Below are 14,299 nucleotides of genomic sequence, written 5' to 3'. Positions count from 1 at the left end.
GAACTCACTTTGTAGACCAGGCTGGCCTCGAACTCAGAAATCTGCCTGCCTCTGCCTCCCGAGTGCTGGGATTAAAGGCGTGCGCCACCACGCCTGGCTTTATGTCTTTTTCTTGGGGAATTGTATACATTCACATCGAGATATTCAGGAAAAGTTACTGTTGCTTCCTGGTATTTTTTTTATATAGATCAAAATCTATATTTTATTATGTTTATATGGCTATCTTCTTTTTGGTTTGTTAAAAGATAATTATTTTCTTGCTCTTTCTAGTGTGTAGTTTCCCTCCTTGTATTGGAGTTTTCCCTTTGTTATGCTTTGAAGGTCTGTATTTGTGCAAAGATATCATGTAAACTGGTTTTTGTCATGGAATATCTTGGTTTCTTCATCAATGATAATTGAGATCTTTGCTGGGTATAGTAGTCTTTGTAGGCATTTGTATTCTCTTAGGGTCTGTTTGACATCTGCCCATTATCTCTTGGCTTTCATAGACTCTGGTGAGAAATCTGGTGTAATTCTGACATGTCTGCCTTTATAAGTTACTTGATCTTTTTCCTTTACTGCTTTTAATATTTTTTCTTTGTTTTGTGCATTTGGTGTTTTGATTATGTAAGGGGAGGAATTTCTTTTCTGGTTCAATCTAGTTGATGTTCTGAAGGTTTCTTGTATGTTCATGGGCATCTCTTTCTTTAGGTTAGGGAAGTTTTCTTCTATAAATTTGTTTAAGATATTTACTGAATCTTTAAGTTGAGAATCTTTGCTCTCTTCTGTACCTATTATCCTTAGGGTTGGTCTTACTGTGTCATGGATTTCTTGGATGTCTTGGCTTAGGAATTTTTTTCATTTTATGTTTTCTTTGACTGTTGTATCAATTTTTTCTATGGTATCTTCTATGTTTGATTCTCTTCTATTTCTTGTATTCTGTTGGCTATGCTTGCATCTATGACTCTTCATATCTTTCCTAGGTTTTCTATCTCTAGAGTTCTCTCCCTTTGTAATTTCTTTATTGTTTCTACTTCCATTTAGATGTGGGATGGTTTTGCTCAATTCCTTTACCTGTTTGGTTGTGTTTTCCTCTAATTATTTAAGGGATTTTTGTGTTTCCTCTTTTAGGACTTTGGCCTGTTTACTTGTGTTCTCCTGTTTTTCTTTAAGGGAGTTATTTATGTCCTTCTTAAAATCCTCTATCACCATCATGAGATATGATTTTAAATCTAAATCTTGCTTTTCTCACGTTTTGGGTTATCCAGGACTTGCTGTGTTGGGAGAACTGGGTTCTGATGATACCAAGTAGACTTGGTTTCTGTTGGAAATTTAGTTGTGCTTGCCTTTTTTCCATCCTGTTATCTCAGGAGGGAATTGGTCTTACTGTCTCTGGCTGGAGCTTGTCCCTCCTGTGGACCTTTAAGCCTGTGTCAGCACTCTTGTGAGACCAGTGCTCCTCTGGGGGAACCTGTGTATAGAGGGCTATTGAATAGCTTTAGCTCTGGGTACAAATGGCTCCTGCAAGGATCCTGTCCCTGTTTCTCCTCTCTTTTTGTGTCCTGTGTGCTCCTGACTGCTCCTACTTTAGACAGTCATTGGAAAGAATGTGTCTATCTCATCTCTGAGCCCAGGAGTGAGAGCATTCCTAGGAGATAAACTCTCTCCTGGTGGGACCTGTGTTCAGAGGTTTATGGAATAGCTTAACTCCTGGGCGCAGATGGTGACCTGTTTTTCCAGACTCATGTAATCTTTAAGATTTCAATTGTGTTTTTGTATCCCTCAGATATTTGGGTATTGTTGATATCTCTCTGCCTCTGCCTATTCTCATTTGATGATTGTTTTTAATTATTTTCATTATTTTGTTGAGATTATAATATCATTACATTATTTTTCCCCTCTCCTTTCCTTAAAAACTCAAGTGCAGAGATTCTTTCATTAATTACTGGCACATATACATATACATATACATATACATACACACACAAAAACTTACACACACACACACACACATATATATATATATATATATATATATATATACATATATATATATACTCAAAAATGTATAATGCATTATATATACATATGCATTTAAATTCATAAGTACTTAAGAACAACTTGTTTAGACTGTGTAATGTTGCAAGTATGACTATTTTATATTAGATAATCTGTTGGTGTGCTCTTCCTTGGTGAAGACAATTTAGTATGTATTTCTTAGAATTTCACTGCTGCCTTTAGTTCTTCCTGTAGCCTTTCTGGGTGCTTCTGCATCCTGATAATAATATATTTTAAATCTTGGGAATGAGTAAGTTTGAGTTCATCATGAATCTTCAAGAACAGGTAATGTTCTTAGTTCTTAATGCAAAAAAAATTTGCCACAAAGTCTGAATATAAGTTGTTCTAACAAGAATAAACCTTACAGTGGTTTTGAATGGACAGAAGAAGTTCATTTGTAGTTTTTGTTTGTTTGGTTTTTTTTTGTTTGTTTGTTTGTTTTGTTGTTGTTGTTGTTGTTTTCTGGAGGAATTTTAAAAAAAACGAATGGGCAATATGAATGGGTAAAATGAACTATCAATTTTACCTTTGTTTGGAAAGTCAGCCCTTGGGCAAAGTAGCAAATGTTCACAAATACTGAGTGGTCATTGTTTCTACATCAATCCAGGCTGTGCAGTCATTAGTGAGAGAGAAAAGACTGTCTCAGTGGAGACCTTGCTTTGTATGGGTTTGAAGCTACTACCTGAGGCTTCCTCAGTCATTTGTCAATGTAAGGTAGTTTCTGTTGTTCACAACACAATATCATAATAAATGGCATAATGAAGACATGCACAGTGAGCAAACCAATGTCTGAGATGCTGTGTTAAACTTTATTATTTTTGGATTTAGAAAACTTTAAACTATTTTTAGGATGAATAAATGTTATCATATGAATGAAACCGAAAGGTATGAATTTAAAAAAAATGAGTAAAACATATGATATTCTAAAAACCACTATAATGAAAACAGTCTCATGATCTGTAGATTTTAGCACATTTTGCCTTTGAGTTTATTGCAATTTTCAAAAGGGAAATCTCTGAACATTAAATATAAAGTCTCTGAGATTCAAACTGATTGTAAATGGTCTCCATTGCAACTAAGCAGTTTCTGGCACCTATACACTGTTTATCGCACTTTCACAAAACAGTGTGTTTATTATGCAAAGCAGAAGTACCTTTGTGTATTCCTGCCAACACTGATGTCTCAGTCACTGTCATTCATTAAATACAATTGTCTTTTCAAGGTCCAACTTCTTCTTCCTCATTTTTGTCATAGCACCATCAGGACTCTGTGTTGGAGATCATTCCACCTATTAACATCTGTGCTCCTACAAAGAACTAGGCTGTTGAATAAGTACAAGAAATTGTCTTCAAAGGCAGAACTCCTAATAGTACTTTGTAATTATACTAATTAACATCTAGGTTTTTTTTTAAGTGAACACTGAAGAAAATCAAAGAAAGTGAGCAAGATCCTAACTCTAAGTAAAGCCTTAGTCTAAAACAAATGTGAATATTAGAAGCTGAACTATTGAGAAGGCCTTAATACCTTTTATGTGAAAATATGTGCCTCGATTTTAGTTGAAAAATTAAATCTGAGATTTGTTAGGTATGTTAATCAATTCAAATAAAAAATTTACATATGAAAAGGAAAGGAAAAGATACCTAAAATAGGCTAGGAAATAAAGCACCAGAAACTAATAGAAATGAACTTCACATGTGGCAGCCTGTCACCTGAATAAAATAGTATTACATGGCACAAAGACAGCCAATGCAAATATTCATGACATTGATATTCAAAATCCAAAGTAATTTGGGTCACATAGCCATTTTCTTTACAAACACTTATGCTATTAATCTTTCAGAAACCCCTGACATATAGACATGAGTCAGATTTACACTGAAAAAAAAAAAATTCGTCCTAGCATGCCATTACTTCCTGTTTCTATGTCTGCCTCTAACTGCAAGTATACACTGTAGGAGAGAAAACCTGGTGGTGTGTTTCCTTATATTATCTGTATCGAGATCATAGGGTATCTTGAGAAGTGCAGACCCATGTGTCTTTATACCTGTCTTGTCTTTTTGATTAGTAAAGCCTGTCCATAGGAAGCTCAAGGAGAAAGGAGACCAAACTGTGGATGCTGCAGTTCTTCTTAGAAGGGAAGAAAAAATAATCATGGGATATAGTGGGAGGGAGGGACCTGGAAGGGAGAGAGGAGAAGAAAGGGGAAAGGGGGGGTAAGATCAGCTATGGGAAGAGGTTAGAAAGTATAGAGGGTCAAGAATTTGAACAAAAGTATGTAGCAGTGGGAAATAAGTATTTGGGGATATACATGAGAAAGTCCCAGATGCCAGCAAAGTAAAAGACTCCCAGGACTCCACTGGGATGACATTAGGTGAAATACCCAACAAAGTAGAGAGGGAACCTATAGAGACCATATCTGGGGTTAGGACCCATTTGAAGAATGGTGCTATTCATTAATTACAAAAATATTAATCCAGAATTGTTCCTGTCTAAAGGAAATACAAGGACAAAGAGTAGAGAAGAGACTAAAGGAAAGGCCATCCAGAGACTGTCCCACCAAGGGATCCATCCCATCTACAGACACCAAAACCAGACAGGATTGCTGATACCAAGAAGTTCTTCTTGACAGGAGCCTGGTATGGCTGTCCCCTGAGAGGCTTCTCCAGAACTTGACCACTACAGATGTGGATCCTCTCAACCAGTCATTGGACTGAGCATGGGACACCAATGGAGTTAGGGGAAAGACTAAAAGAGCTAACAAGGACAAAGGAAGAACAACAATCTCAACCAACCAGAAACTCCCCAAGAGCTCTCAAGGACTAAACCACCAACCCAAGAATACACATGGAGGGACCCATGACTCCAGCTGCATATGTAGCAGGGCATTGCCTTATCTGGCATCAATGGGAGGCTCAAAGCCCAAGTTTAGGGGGATGTGAGGGCAGTGAGGCAGAAGTGGGTGAGTGGGTGGGTTAGCTTCCTTATAGAAGCAGGAGGGAGTTGAGATGGGGTATGGTGTTTGCGGAGGGGAATCTGGGTAGGGGGATACCATTTAAAACATAAATAAATAAAATAACCAATAAAGATATTTATATCAAAACAAATAAAAAGAAAAAGGAAAAACAGAAACATTGTGGAAAATTTTATTAGATATATTTATATTTAAATTTCAAATGTTATCCCCTTTCCTGGTTTCCCCTCCAAGCTCCCCCATCCACTCCCCCCTCCCCATGCTCACCAACCCACCTAATCCTGCTTCCTGGCCCTGGCATTTCTCTGTACTGGGACACAGAACCTTCACAGGACCAAGGGCCTCTCCTCCAATTAGTGATCAACTAGGCCATTCTCTGCTATATATGCAGCTAGAGCCATGAGTCCCACAATGAGTTTTCTTTGGTTGATAGTTTAGTCCAGTGGAGCTCCGGGAGGTACTGGTTGGTTCATATTGTTGTTCCTCCTATGGGGCTGTAAACCCTTTCAGCTCCTTGGGTCCTTTCTCTATCTCCTTCATTGGGGACCCTGTGCTCAGTCCAGTGGATAGCTGTGAGCATCTACATTGTGGAAATCTTGAGTCTTTTCTGTAGACAGACTTTTGAATTGGAAGTAAGATAAATATGGTTGTCCTTAATGTAAATGATCAGCAGATAATGAAATCATCCCAAGATTTGTAATGCCACTCAACTTCTAAACTTTCTAATACCTCCCCCAGTGATATATATATTTATCTGTGATATATATATATATCTCCATTCTGCCAGTGGTTGGTGTTAATTCTGAGCTTTTTCTAAGTGCCCGTAACTCCCAATGGATCATCGACAGAATCTGTAGAATCTGTTAGCATTAGCAACATTCTGTCATATAGCAAACTGTTTCTTTAGCTTGAACAGACAGTTATGAACATGAATTTACCTTCCTTACATGAAGATCTCACTGCCAGAACTTGTATTCATGAAGTTAATTTCCATCTTTCCGATGTTGTGGTAGTGGACATTGTTGAGGTTCCTCAGTCCAGAGTTCTGATTTTACAACAATCACACAGGGCAGTGGGTCATGTATGTGTTACTCACCCACTATTGCATGCATTCTTTTATACTAAAGCAGTTGGCTTGAAAATTGCAGTAGCCTACTACTGCTAAGTTACTTTATCAGTTACCATTAAATAATGGTTTTAATTCCCATAATGAATTCCTGGATATTTCTATACAGAGTAGTAAGAATGTATCTACTTTTCTTCTTCATTCCAGAGTGTCACAGGTACAGAATTTTCTATTCCTTCACAAACCATGAAAGCTTGTTTGGTTAGGGGCCTCAAAATCCATTGGTTTAGAGACTTAACAGCAATTCTATTGGTGTCAAAGAATGTCAGATTTCTAAGTCAGCTTCACATTACTCCAATAAAATATTTAAAGTGATTAACTTCTAAAGAAGAAATTTTAATTTAACTCATAATACAGGAAGGTCTTATCTGAGCTTACATGTCTCAATAATCAAGCTTTAGGTGAGGAAGTTATGTTATAAACGCAATGAACAAATGTCAGAGGAAAGTATACTTCTAATTCACTCATAACATGAACTAGGAAAAAGAGAAACACAAAGGGTAGACCACAATCCCTCAGTTTCCAACATGAGCATGCCAACTAATAATCATTCAGGAGACTGTTCTACTGAAACCACAGCAACTTACTGAGTTCTCTTATATGTGATGAATCCACACCGAATGTGGTAACTAAAGTTACCATGACAGGGAGAAGTCAAACACAGCTTTTGATGGGGTCCTGTTGAGTTACAGACCATGTAGATTGTCCCTTCTGCTTTTCATGTGCTGTAAGGAAATGTATGGGGTAGATCCAGATGGGAGGAGAGATGGAGAGAAGCTGGGATGAGCAGAGGGAAGGGAAACCATGAGAAAAAACCCAACATTTTCAATTAAAAAAAAAATGATCCAATTGAGCAATATGGGTAGCAGGCTGAACACTTCAGGAATGGGTCACTGCAGGAGATCATCAGCCACATACATCATAGTTATGGGCTAAGTGCAAAGATATAAATTCTCAGGGTTGCAGGGAGATATTCAGTCAGTTCCCACATCTGGATCAGAACAAAGCCTTCCATGTGTAACTTCGCAGTGTTTGATTTGACATTTTAATTCTAGGTGTTAAGGAAAAATGGAGAGACATTAAATCAAATATATATATATATATATATATATATATATATATATATATATATATATATTCCTATAGCCTAATTTCAATATTGCAGAACACTGATAAAATGTGTATTTTGTAAGCAATTAACTTTGATTATTCTATATCTCACTTGTCGATCTGAGAATAATCTTTAATATATTCATTTCAATCCGATCTTAAAAAAGAAGAGTTAAAAAGAATAAAATAAATCAGAATGAAAATCATAGAATGCCAAGAACTGGGATTCATTGAGCTCTATTCAAAGCTAAAGGACAGTGATTGACCCAGAATGACTGCTGTGCAGCACACCAAGCCAACCAGGTGGGAACAGACTTCAGGCTAATCAGAAGCAGTGTAGTGGCTCGGTCCTGGAGGCTTCAGAGCAGAAAGTCAATACAAGGAGCTCATTATTACAATCCATTATCATAATGACATTCAGCTCAGCCTGAACACTAGGCTAATACAGATGTATGTCCCCTGAATATATAGTTACACAGAAATCTGGTAATACTTTTTAATCAGATTTTTGACAAGAACTTTCTTATTCTAATTCTTGCAAAGAAAAAACAAATGAAAACACAAAGCAGTCCAAGTAAGAGTATTTATGCCTGTTGAGCCTTCTGCAGGGGCAGTCATGATAGGACCCTGTTTATAAGCACACCATAGCATTAGTAATAGTGTCAAGCCTTGGGGCCTCCCCCTGACCTGAATCTCAATTTGGGCCTGTCACTGGACTTCCTTTTAATCAGTCTTTTCTCCATTTTTGTTCCTGCAGTTCTTTCAGACAGGAACAGTTCTGAGTCAGAGTTTTTGACTGTGGGATGGCAACTCCATCCCTCCCCTTGATACCCTAACTTTTTACTGTAGGTAGACTCTACAAGTTCCCTCTCCCCACTGTAGGGCATTTCATATAGACACCCTCCCTTTGAATTAGAAGAATCTCTCACCTCCCAGGTTTCTGGAACATTCTACAGTGTTCCCCCACCTTCTATTTTCCAAGGTTGTCTGTTTTGACTCTTTCTGCTGGCCTTCAGGGCTTTAGTCCACCGCCACCCCCAAGATGAAGATATTTACAGCCAATGGAGTAGTAGACAGAATCTGGTGACCCTTGTGACTGAATCAGGGAAAAGCTGGAAGAAGCAGAAGAAGAGAGCTATGCCATAGGAAGACCAGCAGTCTCAAATACCCTGACCCCTGGGATATCTCAGACACTGAACCACCAACCAGGCAGCATGATATGAGGCCCCCACCACATTTACAGCAGAGGACTGATGGGTCTGGACTCAGTCAGAGAAGATTCACAAAACTTGGGGACCCAGTGAGTGAGGAGGTCTAGCGGGGTCACAGAGTGGGGACATCCTTTTGCACATGAGGGGGAGGAGGTGTGGGATGTGGAACAGTTGAAGGGTAGACCATGAGGGGGATATAGTCTAGACTGTAAAAGATCATGAAAGAATAAAAGAGAGAGCAAGAGGGAGAACGAACGAGAGAGAGAGAGAGAGAGAGAGAGAGAGAGAGAGAGAGAGAGAGAGAGACTGATTCAGCAACAGACTTAAGAAGGGTCGGGAACCTGCTCCAGTTGTCGAGGAATGCACATGAAGATTCAGCTAGATATCTACTACGTATGTGTGAGGAGGCCTAGTTCAAGCCCGTGTACGCTCTTTGGTTGGTGTTTCAGTCTCTAGGAGTCCCCAAGTGTCCAGGTTAATTCACTTTGCTGATCTTCCTGTGGAGTTTCTATTCCCTCAGTCCTTACCCTAACTCTTCCTCAACTCTCTCCAAGCTCCACCCAATATTTGTCTGTGAGTCTCTCCATCTGTTTAAATCATATGCTGGGTGGAGCCTCTCAGAGGACAATTATGCTAGTCTCCTGTCTGCAAGAATAACAGAGTATCAATAGTGTTATGGATTGGTTTTTGCCTATGGAATGGGTCTTAAGATGGCACAGTCATTAGTTTCCCATTCTCGCCGTCTCTGTTCTCTTTATCCCCGTAGTTCTTGTAGTCAGAACAAATTTAAGTTTCAAGGTTTTCTGTATAATTTGGTGTCCTTATCCCTCCATGGTTAGTCCTGCCTGGGAAAACAAAACAAAACAAAACAAAACAAAACAAAACAAAACAGTGGCCTCTTCGGGTTTTATATACCTCATGCTAGGAATCTCAGCTAGAGTCACATGCTTAGACACCAGGGAGCTTCCCCCACCCCAGTTCTCACACAAGTCATAGAGATGCACTGACCCCAGCTACAATTTCCATTACCTCTGCAGCCTTTCTCTCCTTGTCTCTCCCCACACCAGATCCTGATGTCCCACACCTCTCCCCATCCCTCTTCCTCCCCAGTTCCCTTCTTCTATCTGCCTTCAATAACTATTTAACTCCATTCCTTTCACTGAGTTGCCTTGTCTGGCCTCATTGAGAAAGAATATGCCTAGACTTGCAGTGAATTTATGTGTCAGGGTGGCAAGATATCCAGGGGAGGTCTTCCTCTTCTCAGAGGACAAAAGGAGGTTGGTAGAGGTAGCAGCTGTGTCAAGGGAGGAACTGTGAGGATGGGAGGGCTGTGATTGGGATAGAAAGTGAATAAATAAATAAATACATAAATAAATAAATAAATAAATAAATAAATAAATAAATGGAAAATATGTATTGGGGCTGGAAAAATGGGCAGTAGTTAAGAGCTCTTGCTTCTTTTCAAAAGGACTCATTTTCAGTTCTGAGCACTCACATGGCAAGTCACAACTGTCTATACCTCCAGTTCCAATGGATCTGACACCATCACACAGACATACAGGCAGGCAAAATACTATGCACATGAACAGAAAATTTAAACAAGAGAAAAATAGAGTAATTTTGGTATAACAGACACACACAGTAAAATGTTTAAAATAAAATTTTGACAAGAGAAGAAAGAAATTTAAAATATCAAATATTAATTCTCTTATAAAATTGCGCAAGGGTACATTATCTTTAAAGAGATATTTACAAATATTTAAATGAATTCTAAACCAAAAAATATTTCTCTAAACATATATTTGCTCATGAAGCTTTATGTGGATAAACAACTTTTATGTGACTAAGGATATGTGAAATATTATAGAACAATTATTAATATCTAACAATTATATCTATAAAGACAATAAACAATTATAGCAAAGTTAGAAACAATAGTGTCTTATGTGTCTATTAGTAGAAACATAGCATGTTTTCTTCAACCTTACTTTATTTTTAGTTATGTGTCTCTCTGGGGATTGGGTGTGAGTAAAAGCAGATGTTCACAAAAGCCAGAAAACATTGCTAAATCTCGTGAAGTAGAAGTTACAGGGAGCTTTGAGCTACTGGGTATTGATGCTGGGAGTCAAATCCATATCTCTTGCAAAAGCTGTAAGCAAGACTCAGTCTTGGAACTTTCTCCACACTACCACTTTAAGGTTTTATTATGAGTGATTAGAAAATAAACAAAACAGCTGTGGTGGAAGCACAAGCTTACTGTGAACATTTGAATAAATCCATAAATAACTCATACTGGTTTATAGAAATAGAAAGTTATCATAGTCAGATTGTAAAGCATTCAATGCATTGTCTTCAATACAAGGCTTAAAGCAATAGTCACAATGGGGATATGGACTTCGAAGATGTTATAAATCATTGTCAATGATTGTCAATGTGTTATTGAATTCAGTAGAAAGTTACTTAAAAGTATAGCGGGACTTACAGAGGACACTGGAGTTCCAAAATAAGCAGAATACATACCATTTCCTGCAATTCACTTCAGCATATATAACTTTGAGAAAGTTATTCAAAACCCTAAATGAGCATTCGGGAAAGAGACTTAAGTAGACTGCACATGACTAAATGTACTTTTATATTTAGAGAAAAGAACCATATGTATGAATTCTGAAAATTATAGTCATGAAAACTTTTCAAAAACAGAGAAAGAGTTCATATGAAACACATTATTTTTCGAGGAAATAAAATATCCTGCACTAAAGGCAATAAAAGTACTTTTCAAAAATATCCACTTAGCAAAACAAAACAGAAACAAAAATAGAGGAATGATATTATTTACTGTTCTTGTACAGGATGTCTGACACCAGAAAGTTTACAAAGCAATTGGCTTGTTGGGTGATTGATTCCTAGGCTGAAAATACACGGTGAGGTAGCTTTTTATCATCAGCTTCTGAAGAACTCACATTTGGATATGTAGAAGCAAAGTAGGAATTGAATGGGCAAGCACTAAAAAAGGAGATGACCCACTGATGAACTTATTTCTGCAGAGTATAATTAGTGCCTTTCAAATTCAGCATTCTGTACCGTAAATGTCCCTTCCTCTCAAGGATTCCACAGCTCCAACCTTAACATTTGGATGTGTCCTTATACCCACAGAGAAGTATAGTCTTCAGCTCTCACCCAGGAAGCTTCTCCTTGCAATAGATAGAAAACATGACAGCAAGCTACAATGAACTTTATGAAAGCCTTCCCCAGATGGTTACACATGGTTTCTCGGTGGCAAAACATGTTAAAACTACACAGATATACTTTCAGCATTGCCTAAGACAGAAACAACAGTATCAATGACAGAGTACTCACAAATCATGCTACTTTCAACCTTTCCTTTGTGAAGCTGAGGCCTCCAGAGCTCCACATCCTGCAGTATAGAATAGCTACTGCTCATGTCCTTGTTTAGCACCAGCGTTGAGAACATTAAACGACAGTCTCAGAGCAAAATAACACATCCTCTGGCTCTTATGAACTTCTCATCCCCTCTTCTTAAATGATGCCCGGGCCTTAGATGTGAAAGTAGTTTTGTAGATGTATCCATCTGGGTCTGGGTTCCATAACTCTGGACACATATTTAGGATGTAGTTAGTTTTTTTTCTAGGGATGAGCACACCGAGAGGATATCATCAATACCATATGCTTACCTTGAGAACATATGTACCAGTAATGCTATACAAACTGACTGAGAAGGTTATATTTAGGAATATATATATATATATATATATATATATATATATATATATATATATCCATGTATTTTAAGAGAGCAATAAAGGTTATATGGGAGTGTTTGGCAGGAGGAAAGGGGAGGGGAATGTAATTATATAAAAATCTCAAAATAAAAAGTTATTCTTTTGAAGCTTAAAAAAAAGTGAATATATACTACTTCACCAAATTTCAAAAGCTTACACACTTATGAAAGTCTCAGCTAAGTACCTCTGTGTCAGGAGTATTCTTAGGGATGAAATAAAATTATAAATATGTGGAAAAGATACCTAAATGTGTTACCAGGATTAGATAAACAATTTCCAGGAATAGGCAGGATATTCTAGGTCTGTCAGCAGATAAGATCAATTAGTCGATAAGAGGATTTTCCTGAAACTTGCCTGAAAAACCTAAAAAACTTGGCATCTTCTTAGCTCCACTGCAAATGATATTGGAGAGAAGAGAGTGCAAAGTACAAGAAACCTTGTCTTATAGCATAGTCTCAATGTGCTCCAGCAGAATTTCTTACGGTGTATTCTCTTAGCCATACATTCCTCCTGGTAAACTGTCCAGCTAAAGTAAAACTGTAGAGAAGAAAGAAATAATACAAAACAATTCAGAATACAGGATAACAGTATACAATTGTGTGACTGCCTTGTTTAGGTACACAGTTTCAAGAAAACACATGTTAATATATTATTGGTTCATATGGACATAGCTGCTTATTCATTCTCTTGCTATATATAATGATGTTAAGTTTGTCAATACATGTAACATAGAAAAAATTTTCATAGGACTTGTTTTATAAATGTGTAAATGGTGTAACCAAACATTTATTATTGATAAGTATAAATGTTAACTTCTTGTGTACAACTCAAATTTTTGATGCTGTTAGTTGGCAATTTATTTATTCTCAAAGTGCCATGCTAGAGAATCAACACACTATATTTATTGAATTGTAGGATTTTGGTTTTTGTAATCTTTTATAATTGTATTTGGTATTTTGACAAAATCAAAACAAAAACATATTTTACATTCAAAGGTATTTTTGTTTTGTTTGTTTTGCCTATTTTTCCTTCTTTTGTTTTTTTAGTTTGTTTTTATTCTGGTTACTTATGTTATTGAAAAATGCATACATTCTAGTTTGCTTTTCTGCTACTGTGACAAAATCTGATCCAAAGAAAATTCCAGAGCAAAGAGACTAATGAGCTTTCCATACTCAAGAAAGGCATAATCAAGGAAAGCAGAGAACGAGTTTAGGCAGAAACTAAAGCAGAGACCATGGAGGAACACTTCTTACTGTCCTCCACAAATACACTCATTAGGTATTTCCAAACAGTGAGCCTAGGGTAAACACCATCAATTACAATAAGATAGGACTACTCTCAATTACCAACTTAGAAATTGCTGCATAGACATGCGACAGACCAGTCTGACAGACGTAATTCTTTAGTTGAGATTTCTTCTTCTAATATGTGCTAAATTGACAACCAAGGTTGGATACCATGCCATCTTTCCTGATTCCTACAGATTCATATTGCTAATCTTGTGAATAGACTTTTTCTGTCTTTCACCATTGATTATTGAGTTTATTATAACTTTGGAATTATTTTTATAATCTTATTAGAAACATCTTTGACTGTGCCCTGTTTTATACATGTGGTTTTCAAACCTCTGACTATTTTTATTTGGTAACTTGTCTTGAAATTACCCACTACTTCTCAGCACTTCAGTATTCTTCAGTTGAGAAATCTTTGTTTAGTTCTGTATCCCATTTTTAATGAGGTTATTAGAATTTCTGTATTCTAGCTTCTTGAGCTCTTTGTATATATTGGATATCAGTCACCTATCAGATTTAGGATTGGTAAAAATCCTTTCCCAATCTGTTGGTGGCCTTTTTGTCTTATTGACAGTATATTTTGCCTTACAGAGGCTTTGCAATTTTATGAGGTCCTATTTGTTGATTCTTAATCTTACAGCATAAACCATTGCTATTCTGTTTAGGAATTTTTCCCCTGTGCCCATATCTTCGAGGCTTTTTTCCACTTTCTCCTCTATCAATTTCAGTGTCTCTGGTTTTATGTGGAGGTC

Source organism: Mus pahari, chromosome 4 (genome assembly GCF_900095145.1).
Source record: "Mus pahari chromosome 4, PAHARI_EIJ_v1.1, whole genome shotgun sequence".
Lineage (NCBI taxonomy): Eukaryota > Metazoa > Chordata > Mammalia > Rodentia > Muridae > Mus > Mus pahari.
This window is presented reverse-complemented; position numbering follows the sequence as displayed.